This window comes from Gavialis gangeticus, unplaced genomic scaffold, assembly GCF_001723915.1.
Source record: "Gavialis gangeticus isolate Ggan-Ray unplaced genomic scaffold, GavGan_comp1, whole genome shotgun sequence".
Taxonomy (NCBI): Eukaryota; Metazoa; Chordata; order Crocodylia; family Gavialidae; genus Gavialis; species Gavialis gangeticus.
Genome location: NW_017729033.1, coordinates 87,987,474 through 88,007,017, shown reverse-complemented (window position 1 = coordinate 88,007,017; position 19,544 = coordinate 87,987,474).

Sequence of the window (19,544 nt, the reverse complement as noted above, 5' to 3'; positions counted from 1 at the left end):
TTTTAATATTCTTTTGAAATTGTTTTTGTCATTTTTTCTATTGTACAGATAACAAAATCCATCATATTTTAAGAAGATAATACCTAGCTAGTGCACAAAGATAGGTTAATATAGTATCAAAGTTGCACAAAGCTAATTCACAAAAGTGTGCTAATAAAACACCAAAGCTGCACAGATAACCCTTTGCAATCCAGGAAATGCAAAAATTAAAGCCTGTACACAATGTTAATCTGAATATACACCACTGCCTTTATATATTGCAGTTTGAGAGAGAGGTCCTACCCTGATGGACTTAATTTTTAATGCATGCCCTAATGCAAGCATTCAGATAACCTAGTATTTCCACATAGCTTGAACTCTTGACAAATGCAAAAATCAGTGACAGTCGCATGTAACCCAGGCAGAAGTACTTTTTTGCTTAGTTATTAATAACTGTCCCTGAATCAAATACTCTTTATTCATAAGCCAATATAAACATCAGGTCATGTTTTCTGACCTTATTTATTTTTTAAAATAAAATAATATATTTTTTAAGTACTATTGGCTCATAGGCCTGTCCTTGTGACACTGAACAAATCATTATTTTAATATCAAGAGATTGCTGATTGCAGAGTTACTTTTCCTCAAATTGGTTAAAACTTGAAATGACAAAATTACAGGGCATAAAATCATAGAAAAGAAGGGCTGAAAGGGACCTTGGGAGGTCATTTAATCCAGCCCCCTGCTTAAGGCAGGATCATTGATACTCAGATCGTTCTATACAAGTATATGCCTACACCATTCTTAAAACTACACAAACAGCCCTATTGTATCCCTACTAAGCATAAAACTCAAAACACCAGAAACACTCTAACCTGCCACAGGTAAAGCAGGTGAGCAAGAGCATTTACTAGTCTTTTTATAACCAGGTAAGGGGGAAAAGCATATTTTCATTGTTCTTATAAATTGAATTACAGAGCTATTAGGAAAATGGGAATGTTATACAAAAGAATTAGTCCTTTTCTTTGTCCAAATATTGAAATATTTTCTGACCATTTCTGTTATTGTGTGATTATGATATTTCTAAAAATGCATAGTATTTTGGCATCCACTAATGGTTTGAAAGAAGTCATAAGCTGGGTCAGCTTGCGCTTATTTGCTAGGGTGGACAGAGGCACTCTTTAGATTCATATCTCTGTTTGTTTTATACTCGCATCATCATTAACAAAATGAAGAACTTAAAACCAAACCTTTAGCCGGTCCCTTAAAGCCTTTTTTTCCATAAAAATTTGGAGCCAGCAGTTAGCATCAGTACTGAATGACACTTTTCATGGTTTAATATATGTGGATTTGTGGATGGTGTCTTTCAGATCTGTACTGTCCACAGTTTGAGTTTGCATAGAGACTCCTTTGCAACTCTGGGACATGTTCCAGTTTTCAGATGCCTACCTACAGCTTGAAGTTCGTTGCAAAGATCCAGGCCATTTATATCAGAGGACATCATCAGTTTGCATATTTGGTTTTCTGTTGCCCGAAACCTCTCTATAGAGGTGGTGGCCCCCTACTCACCACCCCTGCCACCTGGTGGTCTTAACACTATTCTCTTGCAGCAAGCATAATACCAAACAAAGTGGTGAGCTGTCTTAAAGCCTACTCAGCACTCCATGGGATTGGGATCCCTGGCACTTTCCCATATGCCACTCTGTGAATCCTCTGACACGTGACATGTAACACAGTTGTTTTCCAAGATGGTCTGCACAGGGGCTCTGACAAAGGAGCAGTCTAGATTACCAAAGGAACTCTACTACAGTCTTTGGCAAGTCAGGGACGTACCCATACTCCCCTGAAAACCAGACCCAAGTATCAGACACATCAGGGGCATCCCACCAGTGGGAATGTGCATTCCCTGGGGACAGGCAGCAGCAGCATGCATTTGTGCCACTGGTACTTGTCCCAGGGGAATGTCCCTGCATGCACATTCTGGTGTGCAGCAGGTTGCCCTGGGTGGGGTAGGGGAGGCTGGGGCCAGCAGCTGGGGTGGCCCTGGCAGCCTTACCTGGGGTCCTGGGGGCTTCCTGGGGCTCCAGCAGTGGTAATCCAGGTGTACAGAGCCTGGCCAGCAGCCAGAGTGTCGGTCTGGCATGCCAGGCTCCGGTTTTGGGTGGCGCACACTGCCACCATATGCACTGCCCCACTTTTTTCTGGTGTGGGTGATTTTGACACTGGGATCTCCTGGTGTCAAAAAGACCCACCTTCCTGCAAATCAGCCGCATGGTGAACACCTTCATGTGTGGTGTATGCAGTTTGCGGCACCACAGATGGGTCTGCAGCACCTCAACCTACATGTTTATGCTTGTCTGGATGTGCCCATCCAGTCTGTGGCCGGAAACAGATTTGGATTGAGATCCCTAAAAATGAAATAATGCATGAAACCACTGCAGCAACTAATCACTCATTATCTTGTTCCTGAGATTATCTAGGGGCTATCCTGCATCTTTGAATCCTACAACGCGTTTCACACCTTCCATTCAATGAAGCTTGGGCCATCGTGAAATATGTTCTTCCAGATCAGATCCATTAGCAATGACACTGCTCTTTTGTTTGCTATAAATGTTTCACTTGTTCAGATGCAGGTTTCTGTAGTGTTCTTCCCACTTAAGCAAGCAAAGTATAGGAACTACAGTCATGTAATGTGTTTGTCAGTACATTTGTTGGGTCCAGTGTGCAGCTGTGGCACAGGCAGGCTGGCACTTTCCAACTACAACAGGTGTACCCTTTTTTTTAATCTCTAACATTTCAGCACAGACAGCAATTATTAGGCCTCCCTTTCCCTTTCCCCGAAAAAGAATTGCGGGGGAGGTTTTTGGCTAACAAGCCTGTTGGTTGTACTTCAGTACACTACTTGGAATGAAAAGCTTTGAAAGGAAGCTGTACTATTCAAAGATAACCTCTCAGTTGACAGCAAGCTCAATTTCATCGCTGAACTAACTCAGGATAGGGAAAACAAGCCAGTTTCACTAAGGCCCTTCAACTGGTGGAATTCTACACTTTGCAATTGCCAGTGTCTATCAATATAGGAACTTTAAACATAGAAAAAATAATCTGGCTAATGTATTAGGACAATTATTTTATTGGAGATAGAGAAAGCTTTCATGTTATAAACACAAGGCATGGAACTGAACCAAGCTCCCTGATTCTGAACCATGGTCCAAGTTGAATCCCAGGTCTGAGTTCAGATCCCAATTACAGTACCAGATTGCAGTGACTATTAAAAAATGTCTTGCAAACTAAATGCAGCTGGAAAAGAAAATATGGGTCAACCATGAACCAAACATTTTGGGGTATTTTCTTGCCAAAATGAAACACTTAAAAAGTGGTTATTTTCATAAAGGAAATGGAAAATTAAAATCAAGAGGCAGAAGTCATAAGGAGCATTCAGTGCCATTCACAAAATAGAGAATACTGTGCCCTCTTCCTTAGCACATTCCCCTGGTCTGTAGCAGGGGATTCACGTTCAAATACATTTGCTCCTTGATTGTATTGAGGTGCTTGACTCCCCAGAGTTACTGAATCCTCAGGTTACAGAGTTATTCTCAAAAACTCTACCTGTCCCAGGTATATTTATTTATGTATACAAAACAGAACAGCTTCAAAAAGGAAGTTTGAGAGACCCAGCACAATATTAAGGCTGCTATAGGTTAGGGCAGCATTTCCCAACTAGTGTGCCACAGCACGCTGATGTGCCATTGGCCACGTCCAGGTGTGCCGTGAAATCTTGTGGGGGGTATGGCTCCAGGCAGTGACCCTGCGCCAGTACCCCCATCTCCCCACTTGGCCACTTGCCACCCCTTCCCCCCACCCAATTTAGCGCTTGGCTGCTCCCTCCCCAACCCCTGCTCCACATTCAGCCAGTGTGCCCTGGGGTGGAGAAGCTGTGGGGTGGAAGAGGTTGGGAAACACTGGGTTAGGACACTCTCTTGGCTGGTATGAAGGCTCTGTTCAAATCCTTACTCCAAATCCAGCAGAAAGGGTTTGGAACCCAATATAAATATTGACTTTCACCCTTTCAAGGCTACTTAGTTCAGACCTAGACCTGGGAAATCCTGGGCACATCTACACATGCAATTAATGTGACTGAATATACTCAATGTGAGCTGGAGTAAACTAATCCCAATGTCACTGTCTATACATATGGTTAAGTGTGGTAATTGACCCTGCTGGCTGCTCCCTCATGTTCATATGTTATTCCATGGCTGGCCAGGACACAGCGTGCCCCAGTGCAGGGGCTGCTTGCCAGCTAGCCCTGCACTGAGACACCCTGTGCCTCAGCCAGCCACCTTGCAGCACATGGAGCCCAGCTGGAGCAGCCCTGGGCTGGCAGGCTGACCCCCTCATCTCCTGCAAGCCCAGGCTGCTCCAACCAGGCTCTATGTGGTGTGCACAAATAAACTCTGGAGCAAAGTGCTCCGGAGTTATTTTGCTCTTGGGTGCATGTTCAAATGGTATGCCCAGGAGCAAAAGCTCCAAAGCAATAAGCTCCAGAGCGTATTGGTCCACATTACTTTCTCATGTAGATGCACCCTAGGCAACATAGCCTGCATTTACTCTATCAAGAGGGTAGGTAGAGATACCTGAAGCTAGTTTTAAATTAGTTAGCTTGAGTACTGGTAGGCAATGAATTGAAGCAGTATGGCACTCCACAGTTTACCCTACTTCTCAATACTACAGCTAGCTAGTTTAAATTGAGATAGGGTACCCCTATATTACACAGCAGTTGCTTGTACTGCTGCAGGATAGAAACACTACAGTATGACATGCTGCCTGTCTTGCTGGATTTCTCTAGTGCCCCTGTATTTCCTGATGTCAACCAGGACTCAAGGCAGAAATGCCAACATGCTCTCAGAAAAGGCTATTCCTTAAGAACTTTGGAATTTCTTGGATTTTGCTCACCAGAAAGCATATGGAAAAGAATAGATAGCTTTTCTTAAAGAACAAGTAACTTCCTTCACATTTTCAGACTCAAGGAAGTCCAGGTAATATTTGCATAAGAATCTCTTCATTTGAATGTTTATCTGTCCAAATCTCTTGACATTCACTAATCACTAAGTTTCATGAGCACTGACTTCTGGAAGATTTGGGGAGGAATAATGATTACCTTCCAGAGAAAACAGCTGACAAAGTGGTTGCCATATTTTCTATTTACCACAAAAATAAAATGGAGTTTCCAAAGGGTTCCCTATATCCTTAGAGTTTTTTAGACCTACTCAGAGGGAAGCAATGTATTATAGGACTGGACTGGAAATCCCCCACAGCTGATAAAAAATATTTGCAAGATAGAGACTAAGGGTGCCTATACCCAAGCAGCCAACACGCTGGAATTGTGCCAGCCCAGGGCACATCATGGAAATTGCTGCACTCTAGCAGCCTCCTGCATCTTGTGTATCAGTGTCCCCATGGTTAAAAATGGCAGCAGGGATGCTTGAATTAAAGCTTGTCAAACGAGCTTTAGTTCAAGCAGCCCTGCTGCCATTTTGAAAAGTGTGGGGACACTGATACACGAGATGCAGCAGTACTTTACTTAGAGTGGCTCTCAGAGCCACTCTAAAGCATGTCCCCCCACCCCTGGAGCATGTATAAAAGTGCTCTAAGGAGACAAGTTAGGATGGAGTCATCTAAACAGCATTGCAGGTGCTTAAAGAAACATTAATGGTGCAGACATAAGTGGAGCTCCCCACTGTAATTGAGAACACTTTTCAGGAAGCAATCTGAGTTACAACGAATCCTGGGACCAAACAGAAGTTCACTGTTGGTTCCAGGGGGAGGGGAATCTAGATGCTGGCTGGGAGCCTGCAGCTGATTTTTCAAGCAATGGCCCCTCCTCCCTGAGGGGCTGCAAAGTTTTCAGAATGGGAGGGGAAGAAGGGGAGAAGAGGGAGTTCATTCTAGGGGTTCCCCAGCTATTGCTCCCATATGGGTCCCATACACCGGCCCCACCCTCTAGTGGGGGCTGAAAACCCCCCAGACTGAATTCCCTCTGCTCCTTTTCTCCACTCACATTCTGAACACAGTGACAGGAAGAAGTCACAGAAGATGCTCTGTTTTGAGATGTCTTCATCTGATCCCTCATGCAATAAGGGTTCAGATTTTCACCCGATCGGTCATTTTTTGATCTGTCTGTAGCCATGCACTTGTGTTTGGTCACAGATATATACTGCTTTCTGTGGCTAAATCAAGTGAAAATTACTACTTCTGTCTGTGCCCCAAATGTAACAGTTTGTGCTCCAGGCTCTTTTTGTGAATGGTGGTAAACCGGATTAAAATGTTAGTGTAGGTCTGTATGGAAAAGTGCAGGCACATAAAAGATTAATGTCTAACACCTCCTACTACACTGTAATGCTATATTTAGCTTGAAAGAGGTCTGCAAAGTTCATTCAACTACTTATACATGGCAACGGTCTTAGTGCTCTAGTGAAACTATACTCAATTGTCATTAAATGTAGGTGTCTGTCCAAGGATACATACATCAACTTTGTTGAACAGCATTGTAATGCTCAGCTAAAAACTCTATATTTCCTACTGCAGAGATGTTTGAGGGGGAATATGGGAAAAGGGCAGTTAAAATAATCTTGACCAAAGTCAAGTGGGCAGCTGGCAATAACATTTTTGTTAACATATATGCTGTCATTTGAGCTTCACAGTCTTCTTTTGCTCTCTAAGGAACAGAAGCAAGGTGTATACTGCAAAGAGAAGTTTTTAAAATTAAGGACCACATAAGACTAAAAGCCTCAATGCCTGTAAAGGTGACAACCTGAAAAGAGTCAGTCTTAATTAAAGAGGGCAGGGAGACAATATATTCTCTGAAGTGCTTTATAAAAATAATGATAATTAATCAAGCAAAACAGATGGGAAAACAAGTAACTCCAGCCACTAATATAAATTAACAAGTTCTCAAATTACATGATTTATCTGTATCAGCTCCTGTCAATTAGCAAGGTTAACATAATCAGTAATCTGTTTAGAAGAAGCACAGGATTTATCAGCTGTAAAAACAGAGATGAAAGTTCTTTCCTTTTACCTAGAAAGGATGGTCATTCAAGGTTACAGCAGGAGTGACTGAAGGAGCAGCATGCAAAAATGTCCATGGCAGCTGCCTTAGTCTGTTAGGCAGACTTTCTACTCCAGCACAGATGGCTATGAAGCTGGCACAAACGCCAAACAGACAAGACATAAATACCCATGCAAAACTGCCGTTGCCCTCACAGGCATTCATTCCCTCTCAAGACATGTTACACTGGACTCTCACAGGCACTTCTTTAAGTGCTAGTGTGGAGGTAGTTTATCACACACTTTTATTGAGTGGGATTCTGTTCCAAAACGTTGTGACTGAAACGCTATAAAATGTACTACCAACAAGATGGTGCAAAGATGACATTTGTCTCTGAAGAGCAAGGCAGTGTTCACCATGTTTGCAGAGTCTTTGCTTCCAGAAACTGTAAAAGCCAGTGCTACAGTAGTGATCTATCTATACATGCACAGCACATGCATGCAAACATACAAATATGTGCATGCACATGCTCACATGTGTATATATAAAAAGATAATCTAAGTTTAAAAATCTAAGAATAAGAATATGTTGGAAAAGATCTAATAAACATTTAGGAATGTCCCAGACACCTTCCGCATATAAAAGGAGGTGCTAATATACTGTTTAGATGGGGAATTACTGGGGTTTTATAAAACAGGGAATAATAGTGAACAATATCACTGTAGTTATTTGCAAAACAGTGGTGTTTGCTAAGTTGTCTTCATCTGCTGCTGTCCTAGTGTGGAGTACTCCACTGGACATGAATATTAATAACAGCTGACATTGTAGAGAGATGGATTTCCTGACTGACCAACTGGATGTGTTGACTCATCAGAATGTGGATTATCTAATCTGTTTTAAGGAAGGCAGAATGAGACAAATACAAAATGTTCTTTGTGTCTAGGTACAGTACTGGTTGGTCAAGAAAGCATAACCATTTCACTTCTAGGAAATATTTATTTTTTACATGCACCTAGCTTGTATTAAAATATGGATGGTTGTGTTGGAAATATTCAACATTACATTTTTTTGGTGAGAAACAAGAAAGCAAGAGCTTAAAAAAGCTAAAGCATTCTCTTGCTAAAACAAGACAGATAAGAAAATAAAATTTTTAATTAAAAAAAACTCCTAAACTTAAAGTAGACTTCCGAATTCAACTTAAGTGACCAGAGGCCACATCTACACAAGACGCTGACTGCCCAGTCATTACTGCACAGTCATTTAGTACTTGCATAACCAAGTACTAAATGAATACGCAGTAACTGGCATTACTTTCCATTAGCATCCCCGCATGGCTTCCTGGTGACGCTGACTATGCAGTAGCTTGTTACTACTGTGCAGTAGCACTGCATCACGGTTTATGCCCCACAACACTACTTCACAGTAGTAACAAGCTACTGCATAGTGTCTCATGTAGATGTGGCCAGACTTTCAGAGGTGTTAAGCAATCACCAGTTCCACTGAAACCAAGATGGAGCTCTGCATATTTGTACCAGATGAGGAGTTGGCCCACTGACTTTAATGGAGTTATTCCTGATTTACATCCATACACGGTCAGAATCAAGCTCCCAGATTGACTTGTTGAATCATTTGTTAATGGCTTCTGACATTTTCTGTGGTGCAAGGAGAAATTCCTCCTTTATTTGACACACTGGCAATTCCTAAAAGCAAAGGAGGATTTCAGTTTCTAAACAAAGAATGGAGAAACACCTGGCTGGATTCATATTGACTGAGTATGACTTTCACAGTTCTCCTCACATTGGTTTAAGTCCAGTGGATCATCATTGCCATCATAATCAGCATTCCCCTCAGTTGGACACTTTCAAGCATATCCCAACTAAAACGGGAAAGTATAATAAGAAGCTTGAAACACTATGCCCTGGATCCCTCCATAAAAAAATTACACCATTGTCAGTGATGATAACAAAAGCATACAGTAACTCGATTGGCTATGCTGAAGGGCATTACATGGAGTTGTTTCCAGAAGGATCATGTACATTTATGGTTCTTTGGAACAACTATTTATTAAATAAGTCACAATCTTTTAAATAACTTTAATTAAAAAAAACTCGGGCAGAAATGAAATGCCTGAATTGTTGAGGATCCTGCAATGATCCATCGGTCCTAAAGCTCATTGCAGTTTTGGTCAAACAAAATGCCAGGTTGTTTCTGTCTTTGAACATATTAATTTAAAACAGAAGTGTTGCAAAAGAAAGCCAGATATTAACATACTGTTGAAAATGTCTTGTTAACAGCACTGCACAAAGTCCACGTTACTATCTGAACTCCAGATGTAAGGTTAACAACAGAGCTGCACCAATACATTGGTCCGACATCAGATTGGTGTCGATATAAAGAAAATTGACTGTATTGTAAATTGTCTAATGCAGCGATAATTTGGCCAATAAATGCCTGTGCTGCACGCAGCTGCAGCACAGCACTCAGGCAGCGAGGAGCACAGCTCGGCAGCTTGGAGAGCTGCTTGCTGCTGGTAAATCCATTGTGGTGGAAGGGGAGAGGGGAGGTCAGGGGCATGGGCGGGGCAGATTAATACCCGCGGTGAGGTTGGGGGCAGGGGCAGATGCTGCACAGCCAGGGCCTGGCAAGGCATAGGATGGAGCCACAACTCATGGGGGAAGGTGGCTCCTGCCATGTCTTGCACCCTGGGAGGTCATTGGTGGGTGGCATGTGCCCTTGGATCTGCGTGGGGTGTGGCTGCGCTCGGCTCTTCTTGCCAGGGGCTGGGCTCAGGGCAGGGGCTGCAGCCACCCCAAATTTCACCGCAGCTCCCTCCCAGCACCACTACACACCTGGCGCAGCCCCAACCCTTCCTGGTGCGTGGATGGAGGCAGGGGTTGAGTTGGGAAGAGCACCCTCGAGGCACATACAGCAGTGGGAGCTGCCCTCCGGACATGCTGTGGCTCCATCCTGTGCCCTGCTCCACCCACATGCTCCTTCCCTCCCCTTCCACCACAATGGATTTACCAGCTGGAGGTAGCTCTCTATGGTGTATTGGAAATCAGATTGGTATCAGCTGATATGCCTCCTTAAAAATCGGATATTGGTATTGGTCCCAAGATCTCTATCGGTGCATCCCTTGTTAACAGTATAGACATTCAAAAAACCTGAGCCTGAATTGATTCAATCTTTGCAGGTTAGTCCAGTCTGGCCAGGCTAAATCACTTTGTAACTGCACAAACAACCCAGACATGCAGGCATATGCCTGCAGTGGGTTAGGCTAGAAGCAGGGGGTGAGGCGCTAGAGCAGCCCTCCTTTCCCTTGCACATTGCTGAGCTGAGGGGGGCGTAGCCAGGCCCTGGCAGGATACTTTGATTAAGGAGGGGTTCCCCCGCTTCTGACCAGCTCAGCAGGGAATTGATAAGTGTTTATTACCTTTAACTCAGTGTTTATCACCTCATTAAGAAAACAACAGAGGGACATTACCAGCTACCTGTTGAGTCTCCCTTTGTCCCGTCTGTGACAGTATGGACCATAGCCAGCATGGGGCCTGCTAGCTAATACTGAGAGATGTCTGTAAGGTTGAAGGAAAGGTGGGGAGCAGGGACGCCTGCAGTCTGTGCCAGCCTCCAGCCAGGGAGCAGAGGGGAGAGACCAGCCCTGCTGTGGAGCAGAGAGCCCTGCTGTGGAGCAGAGAGCATGCTGGGATGCTGGGGGAGTCTGATTTAACTTGAACCAGCAAAGGGTCTAGGACAGACATTGCGTAAACAAGTTTGACCCAAATCAGTTAAGTCTGATATTACATTCAACCAAATTTCTCTCAAATCAGTTTCAGCCATTTTCAAACTGCTTTATGCACACTGAACATCTGTTCTGTTACAGGTTTAAACCAGTTTCTGATCACTTAAACCAGTTTACATGTAATGTCTGCCCCAGCCTTAAAAAACCCCACAAGTATGCCCCTCCCCCAATCATTAGAATTACAAAACAATACATTTAAAGTCTTGTTAGTTGTTTCCCAGTGTTTGAAAAAATAATACCTTCCCACTTCTCTAGCTTTTTTTTGCAATCACAATGAAGAGATTTTCTTTAAATTACATCTGAGATCATTCTGTCACTGCAGGATTCTGGTAGTTAGGGTTCTAAGAAAAAAACCTCACTACAGGGTCAATTCATCTACATAATTCTTACATTGATCGCTATTCACAAGTTACCTGTCCACAATCAGCATTAAGCAATGTCTCAGATTTGCCTCATGGTTAATTCTTACTTTTAGTATTAAAAGGACAAAAAGGAGACATTTTTGTGAAAATGGTTGGCTACAAGATACTCAGAAGGGTAGCTATGTAAGCATCAGTCTAAACTTAGAAAACTTAGGAAGTTGTCCTGGTGGGGGTGCACAATAGTGTCCACTTCCTGCCTGAAAGGTTGCTGTAAACTGTTTGAGAAGTTCTCCTGATTTCTGAGCTCACTGGTTGATAGAAAATATTTGCTGGCTTCCCCAGTACAAAGGCACCCTGACTCCTCCTCAAGTGACAGCTCTCACACAGTTTGTAATATGTGTATATTGAATAGTAATATACAGTTGTTAAGAACATCACCAGGACCTAGGTATTCTAAGGATACCCTTGGCATTACCAAGAAGTATGATAATCATTGCAGAATTAAGCTCAGCCTTGCCGATCTTGCAATTCTGTAACTATCATCTGGGATATTATCATTGTGCCACTAGTTTGTGATATCACTTTGTGTCTTTGTACCATGTTTCAATGTACAGTGTGATGATATTAGACCTGTTACCATGGCATTTTCAAGGCTTTTTGGCATGCCCTGCTAGAAGAGGTACTGTTGTATTAAATGCAAGGTGAAGGACAACCATAAAGTATCCTCTCCTGGCACATTTTCCTCAGAACAGAGGAAAATGTGTGCACTTTCCTTGCTAATTCATGACACACCTTCCTCCTGTTTTCTGCTTCTATCACTGGGTACTGACTGACACAACCATGACCAAGCAGTGGTTTTCCAGTTGTGTTTTGTGGAACCCTGGGATTCTGCAATGTCATCAGGGGTTCTTCCAAGGGACTAGGAATAATGGCAAAGAGCACCAGCCATTGCTGGGCCAATTTGCCTGCTCTGCCTCAGTTCACAGGGTAGGGGTAGGGGTTCTGTGGCAGAAGCAGTGATATGAAAGGGTTCTGTAACTTTAGGAAGTTTGAAAAAAAAATCACTAAGTCTAACAGACACTTCCACTACTAGTAGTTGTATTTTCCACTACTGCATTCTTAACTTTCAATGCCACCCTGCAATAACTCTCACTGCTGTATTATAAACTTTTTCCACTGATGCAACCAAGGGCACAGAGCTCCCCAAGGTGGAAATTCCACCTGGGAATGTGTTCCAGCATAGCAAGACACCCAGAACTCCAATCCTTCAGCCAGAAGAACCCTGGAGTATGCAAAATCACTATGGCAAGAGAAAGAATAAAAAGCTTTCTTGATCAGAAAGACAGCTTCTTCTTGAGAGTCCACTTGTACTGTGTAAATGGAAAGCTATTTTGGTCTGTTTTAATCCCCGAAATCAATACATATGCCACATTGCTACCGAAACATACATGCTGGGTAGCCGCAAAGCATTATCCAGGATCACAGCTTTATCATATGACTGGAAGCAAAGAGTGCAGAATTTATAGCATTAGCAAGCCTGAGGAAGCATGAAAAGCTTAAGCTAGTCATATGACAGAACTATCAAAAAAGATGTCAAAATTAGTAATAAAGATTTGGTATGTGTGAAGTTCAAGTGATCATTTTATATGGAGACCCATATCTCCTTACAGCATAGATTTCAGAAACTGTGTAAACTTCCAGAATGACAAAAATAGGTAGCCTCCTCTTGATTTAAAAGACAGTCACTAAACTTTTACACTTTCATGACATTTTACAAGCAGTCCTGTGGATTGGATGTCCTTTCTATTTGTGACAAATAGAATGAATAGTTTGATCACTAGTGCTGAGTGTTCATAAAACTATGGACTTAGACAGGTTGATTATATCACAACATTCTGCTAAAAGTGCTTTACCTAATAAAGAGCAGCCAGACCAAAATTCCACATTCAAGTGCATCCAACCTCGGGATGTGTTCAGAGTTGGAAAGCAGGTCAAGATCTGTATTTTGAAAATAGCTCACAGATTTTATAAAGGAATTAAAACTTTAGATCAAAATGCAATTTTGTTTTGGGAAGTTTGAAATGCAGGTTATATATTTTGTAAAATGGAAGTTAGAATTTTGTGCTCCTTTTTTCTCACATATTGTATTTATGATCAACATGAACAACAGGATACTAAGCTCAGGATATATTATTGCACATTAATTGAGCAACAGATAAGGGAGAGTACCAAGTGGTCTATTATTTTTTTTCCTCAGTGGGTGTGTCTACACAAGATACTTACTGTGCATTGGCCTTATAACACGGTGCAGCACAAACTATGCTAATAGCCTACTGTGCAGTGTTATTAGGCTAATGTGCAGTAAGCATCACTAATCATGCACCAGTGCTAATGTGCAGTAACTTTAGGTAATGCGCATTTAGTTAGTCCTTTATTAAGGAAGTAGTAAAATTAAATGCACAGGATCTAAGGCATATTAATGAATGTGTAGATGCACCCAGTGTTAACTATATTAGGACTGGAGCTCTGCTAGAATTATTATTTACTGTTTGCCAAAGGTCCCTAACATCAAAATTGTAGACTTATCTTAAATGCTAAGATGGCATATTCCACACCTGAAAGAGCTCATAGTTTAAAAGAGCAACAAACAATATACATATGAGAGGGAAGAGAGAGATTGTAAGCAAAGTAATGAAACTGATAATAGTTGCACATCCTGTTAACCCATGTATGTATAAAGCCTGCAAGTTCTGTTTTATGTTTGTCAAATTTGATTTAAAAAAACCCAATTTTCCCCGCGTTTTATCCCTGAACCTACCAAAACACAAAGCAAAGCTGTGCTGAACACAACACACAATTAATGTTTTTATTTTTTTCAGATTGACTGGTGACCAGCATCACCACACATGCATGCCGAACTAAATCCAACATTCCTGATCTTGAAGTGCTCTGAAGCTCCTTGTTTATAGTTCTGAGAATCCCTACAATCAGAAATCTCATCCAGAAAGACTGTTTCCATTTATAAAGTACTGAATCAATGGCTGGGACAAGTTCCAGTTTGAACCTTGACCTTAACCTTTGGTTGAAGCATTAGAGAAGCTACATGCTTGCTCTTAAGGGGCATCTCTTAAATGGGGCATACCAATCGTGCTACCACATAACCAGGAATACGTGAGGAGTCTGATTTCAGGCTGTGTTGTGGTTGTGAAGCGACAATCTGCATTAGAGGAAAGATGTGAAGAAAAGCTTTGTAGCAAGGGAAGCATCTGGAGACCTATTGAATCAAATGCACTGCCAGACTGTGGTCAGTGGTAAAAAACACCCAGATGTGCAGTACCCCCTAGGGGTATGCAGCATTTCTTCCTGCACTCAGCTCTAAAGAATAGAAGGGTAAGAAGAAGAATCATAGGATGGTAGAATCATAGAAAATTAGGGTTGGAGGAGAAGGTAATCAGGAACACAGTCAGCATGGATTCACCAAGGGTAAGTTATGCCTGACCAACCTGATTGCCTTCTGTAACGAAGTGACTGGCTCTGTGGACGTGGACAGGCATTGGCGACGTGTAGGGGGTGTACACGAGTGCGCATACACCCCCTGAGATTGGCCACTGGTGGCACCTGTGAGCAGTCGCTGCTCATCCCCCCACCCCTTGCTGCCAACACTGCTGGCAGCATTGTGGGTTGTCGCCGATTACTGGTCAGTGCTTGCCGCCCCCCTCCCCCTCGCTGCCTGTGGGAGCTCCTTGCTCAGCCCACCCCCACTGCCAACACCACCGTAGCCACCTGCAGAAGCTCCCCGCTCGCCTCTGCCATGCCCCCGTCGACGGCACTGCTGCCACCGCCTGCAAGTGGTTGCCGTGCCACCCCCCAGCTTCAGGAGGCATGCAACATTCATGCGCGCAGACCAGTGGATGTGGTATACCTTGATTTTTGCAAAGCTTTTCATACAGTCTCTCACAACATTCTTGCAGATAAACTAAGGAAGTATGGGCTGGATGAATGGACTGTAAGGTGGATAGAAAACTGACTGAAGCATTGGGCTTGGAGGGAAGTAACTGATGTCCAGGTGGCAGCCAGTATCAAGTGGAATGCCCCAGGGTTCAGTTCAGCCAGTTTAGTTTAATGTCTTCATCAGTGACCTAAAAGACAGCACAGAGTGCACCCTTGGCAAGTTTGCAGATGATACCAAGCTGGGAAGAGTAGTAGATACACTGGAGGGTAGAGCTAGGATTCACAGTGACCTAGACTAATGGGAGGATTGGGCCAAAAGGAATCTCATGAGGTTCAGCAAGGACAAGTGCAAAGTCCTGCACTTAGGACAGAAGAATCTCATGCACAGGTACAGGCTGGGGGCTGAATGTCTGGGCAGCAGCTCTGCAAAAAAGGATGTTGGGGTTAGAGTGGACAATACGATGAATATGAGACAACAGTGTGCCCTTGTTGCAAAGAAGGCTAACAGCATACTGGACTTCATTGGTAGGAGTGTTGCAAGGAGGTTAAGGGAAGTGATTATTTCTTTCTATTCAGCACTGGTGAAGCCACATCTAGAGTACTGTGTTCAGTTTTGGGCCCCCTGCTGCAGAAAGGATGTAGACAATTAAATTGTAGAGAGTGTCTTATAAGGCAGTGAGAAAAGTGAGTGCTATAACTGGTATGGTGGGCTAAGTATATAGTTTGCTTAAAAGGAAAAACAAAAAGACAGTGTGTGTTTTGCATTGTCACCCTGGGGAAATGGGGAGACGGGAGCAACCTTGGAATTCATGTTCGAACAACGGGGGATTCGAGAAACTAGCATCTCACGCACCCAGTGGAGGATCTGAAGACAGTACCACTGAAGGTCACTGCTGTAACGTCTGAAGGAACCACTTGCCAGGTTATATTACAGGGAGGTAATGTGTAATAAAAACTAGGGGTTACAATTAAAGTTTACTTGATACCAAATCAGATGAGGGGCTGTGTCAATCATTGGGGGTCTCTGGTAAGAAGAATCCTAGTGGCAACAGTTAAATATTAGGAAAAACTCTCTGACTAGGAGACTATTAAAGCACTGAAACAGGCTACCCAGAGAACTTGTGGATTCTCCATCCTTGGAGGTTTTTAAGACCCAGCTAGATAAAGCTTTGGCTAGGATGATCTAGTTGGGGAGGGTCCTGCTTTGAGCAGGGGGTTGGAGACACCCATCTAACCATAACCCAGAGACTTTCAACAGGCCTATATCCAGTTTCATACTGGAGTTCTGAGCTCTTGTTAGGGCTTCTGTCAGGCCCAGGCAACAATCACTCTGCCAGCAGTACTCCTCGCTTCTTGGAGCACGTGCAGCCCACCAAACAAACACTCAGCAAACCAAAAGCACAGGCAGCTCTAGATCACTTACTTTCCCTGGGCAGGATCTGGTGCCTAGCTTCTCTTCCCCTTCCTCCTCTTGCTCCTAGCAAACTTCCTATAAACTGCTTACCATGTTTGCAGCCCCTGGTCACATGCTCCCTGGTCATGCCAGGAGTCTCCTTTTACACCCAGAATCATAGTAAGAGACTCAAAGAGATCATCTAATCCTGCCCCGTTTGAAGGAGGATCACCCCCTTTTGAATTGTCCCATACAAGTACTCATCTAACCTAAAACTACCCAATCAACTCTGTCACACAGCTATGAGGCTTAGTGCCCAAAAAACCCCAAGGGCACCCTAACCTGCTACAGGGAAAGGAGGAGGACAGGGGTTGTCAATGTCTTGCTATAAGGGTTGTTAAGATGTATTTGACAACCATGCCCCCCCACTGTGGAGGAGCCATATTGACTATTTCTCTCTAGCGCCATATTGGGTCAGCCATAGGTCCATCTATCTTAAAAGGAAGAGTATATCCAGACTGATCTATTGCCTCTCTCTTTCCTTGTTGGCCTCTGAATGCTAAAAGCTATAAAGTCCTAAAAGGATCATAGGACATTAGGGCTGGAAGGAACCTCAAGATTACCTAGTCCAGTCCCCTTCTCAAGACAGGATTGTCCCTGACTAATCCAACCCAGGCAAGTGTTTGTCTAACCTGCTCTTTAAAACTTCCAAGGATGGAGATTCCACAACTTCTTTAGGCAGCCTGTTCCAGTGCTTGACAACCTTCATAATCACAAAGTTCTTCCTGACCACCTTAAATTTCCTCTGCTGCCTTTTGAGGCCATTTTTCCTGGTCCAGTCCCTCACAGCCACAGAGAAAAGCTCATCTCCATCCTCTCTCTAATGCACCCTTCAAGTATTTAAAGACTTATCAAATTCCTCCTTATTCTTCTCCAGACTAAGTAATTCCGATTCTTTCAGCCTTTCCTTATAAATCATGCTTCCCAGGCCTCTAATAATTTTTGTCACTTTTTGGTTGGATCTTTGCAATCTGTCCCCATCTTTAAGTGTGGGGCCCAAAACTGGATGCAGTGCTGAACAGACCAGAGGAATCACTTACCCTGATTTGCAAGTGATACTCCTGTCAATACAACCCAGTATGATGTTAGCTTTGAAAAAAAAAAAAAAAAAAAAAGCACACTATTGGCTCATATTCAGCTTATGGCCCACTGTAACCCCCAGGCCTTCTCTGCCATCAGCATCCTAACCCATTATTCTACAATCTGTATCTGTGCATGCAATGATTTTGTCCCAAGTACAGGGTTTTCCACTTGTGATCACTGAAACAATTCGGCTGATTGTATATCATTTTTTCAGTCTATCCAGGTCATTCTGGAACCTAGCCCTACCCTCTGGAATGTCTGCACCTCCACCTAACTTGCTGTCATCTGCAAATCTGCTAGGTATACACTCATCCCCATCATCCAAATAATAAAGATCTTAAACAGTACTGAACCAAGGACAGAGCCCTGGAGAACCCTACTTGATACCACCTCCCAACTAGATACTACTCATTTGGCATGATGATCCATGATGATGTATCCACCTTATTGTATGTTCATCTACCATAGCCTGTATTTCCTTAGCTTGTTAAGGAGAATGTCATGAGAGATAGTATTAAAAACCTTGCTAAAATCAAGGTATATCATTAGCCACTGCTCTCCCTCCCCACCCACTGAGCCTATCACATTATCTTTGAAGGAAATCAGTTTGGTTATTAATGACTTATTCTTGGTGAATCCATGTTGGGTCTTTCTGACATGGATCACCTTGTTCTCTTTGAGGTGCTTCAAAATAGATTCTCTGAGGACCTGCTCATTGATCTTTCCAGGTACTGAGGTCAGGCTAATTGGTCTGTAATTTCCCAGATCCTTCTTTTTCCCCTTACTTAAGGAAGGGTACTATATTTGCCCTTTTCCACTCATCCTGGACCTCACCCAACATCCACGAGTTCTCAAAAATGATAGCCAATGGTCGCATCTACACGAAACACTGACTGCACATTCATTACTGTGCAGTCATTTAGTACTTGTTTATCATTTTACTTGTTTACACAAGTACTAAATGACTGCACAGTAACCAGAGTTGATGTGCAGTAGCATTGCCGAATGGCTTTTTCATGACACTGACTGCACAGTAACTCATTACTATTGTGCAGTAGTGTTGTGTCACGCTTCCTGCCACATGACAAGCTACTGTGCAGTCAGTGTCTCATGTAGATGCACCCAATGGCTCTAAAATTACCTCAACTAATTCCTTCAGTGCTGCAGGGTGTATTCCATCCAGTTTTGCCAACTTGAAGACATCCAACTTCTCTAAATAGTCCCTATCCTGTTCTTTCAGTATGCTAGGCTGCTTATCTCCTTCCCTACTGCTGCCAACTGTGCTCTTCATTTGGTAACTGACTTTATTCAAGAAGACTAACATAAAAGGCATTAAATATTTCAGCCGCCTTTATCATTTCCAACTAAACTAGGTTGCCTTCTTCATTCTCATAAGGGACATCTGGTTTATTTTGGTTTTCCTTACTTTTAATGTACTCGTAGAATCCATTCTATGTCCATTGCCAGTTCTCTCTCAGGCCATGCCTTGGCCTTCCTAATTGTCTTCCTGTATGCCTGTGCAATACTCTTATACACTTCCCTAATAATATGACCAAGTTCTCACTTGTTGTAGGATTCCCTTTTGATGTTAATTTAATGAAGAGACTGCTGTCTAGCCAGGTCAGTCTCCTGTTGCATTTCCCATTCTTCTGTCACATCAAAACAGCTTGCTCCTGCACCCGTAATATGGCCTCCCGTGGGTGCAGGACCCCGGATCTGCCTGCCAGATGACAGAAGGCTGCTGCTGCTGGCAAGTGACAGTTTTGCTGGTTAGCACCTTGAGTTGCAGTTTCCCAGAAACCTCTACACCTATCTCCTTGAAACTTAGATTCATAGATTCATAGATTAAGGGTCGGAAGGGACCTAGCAGAT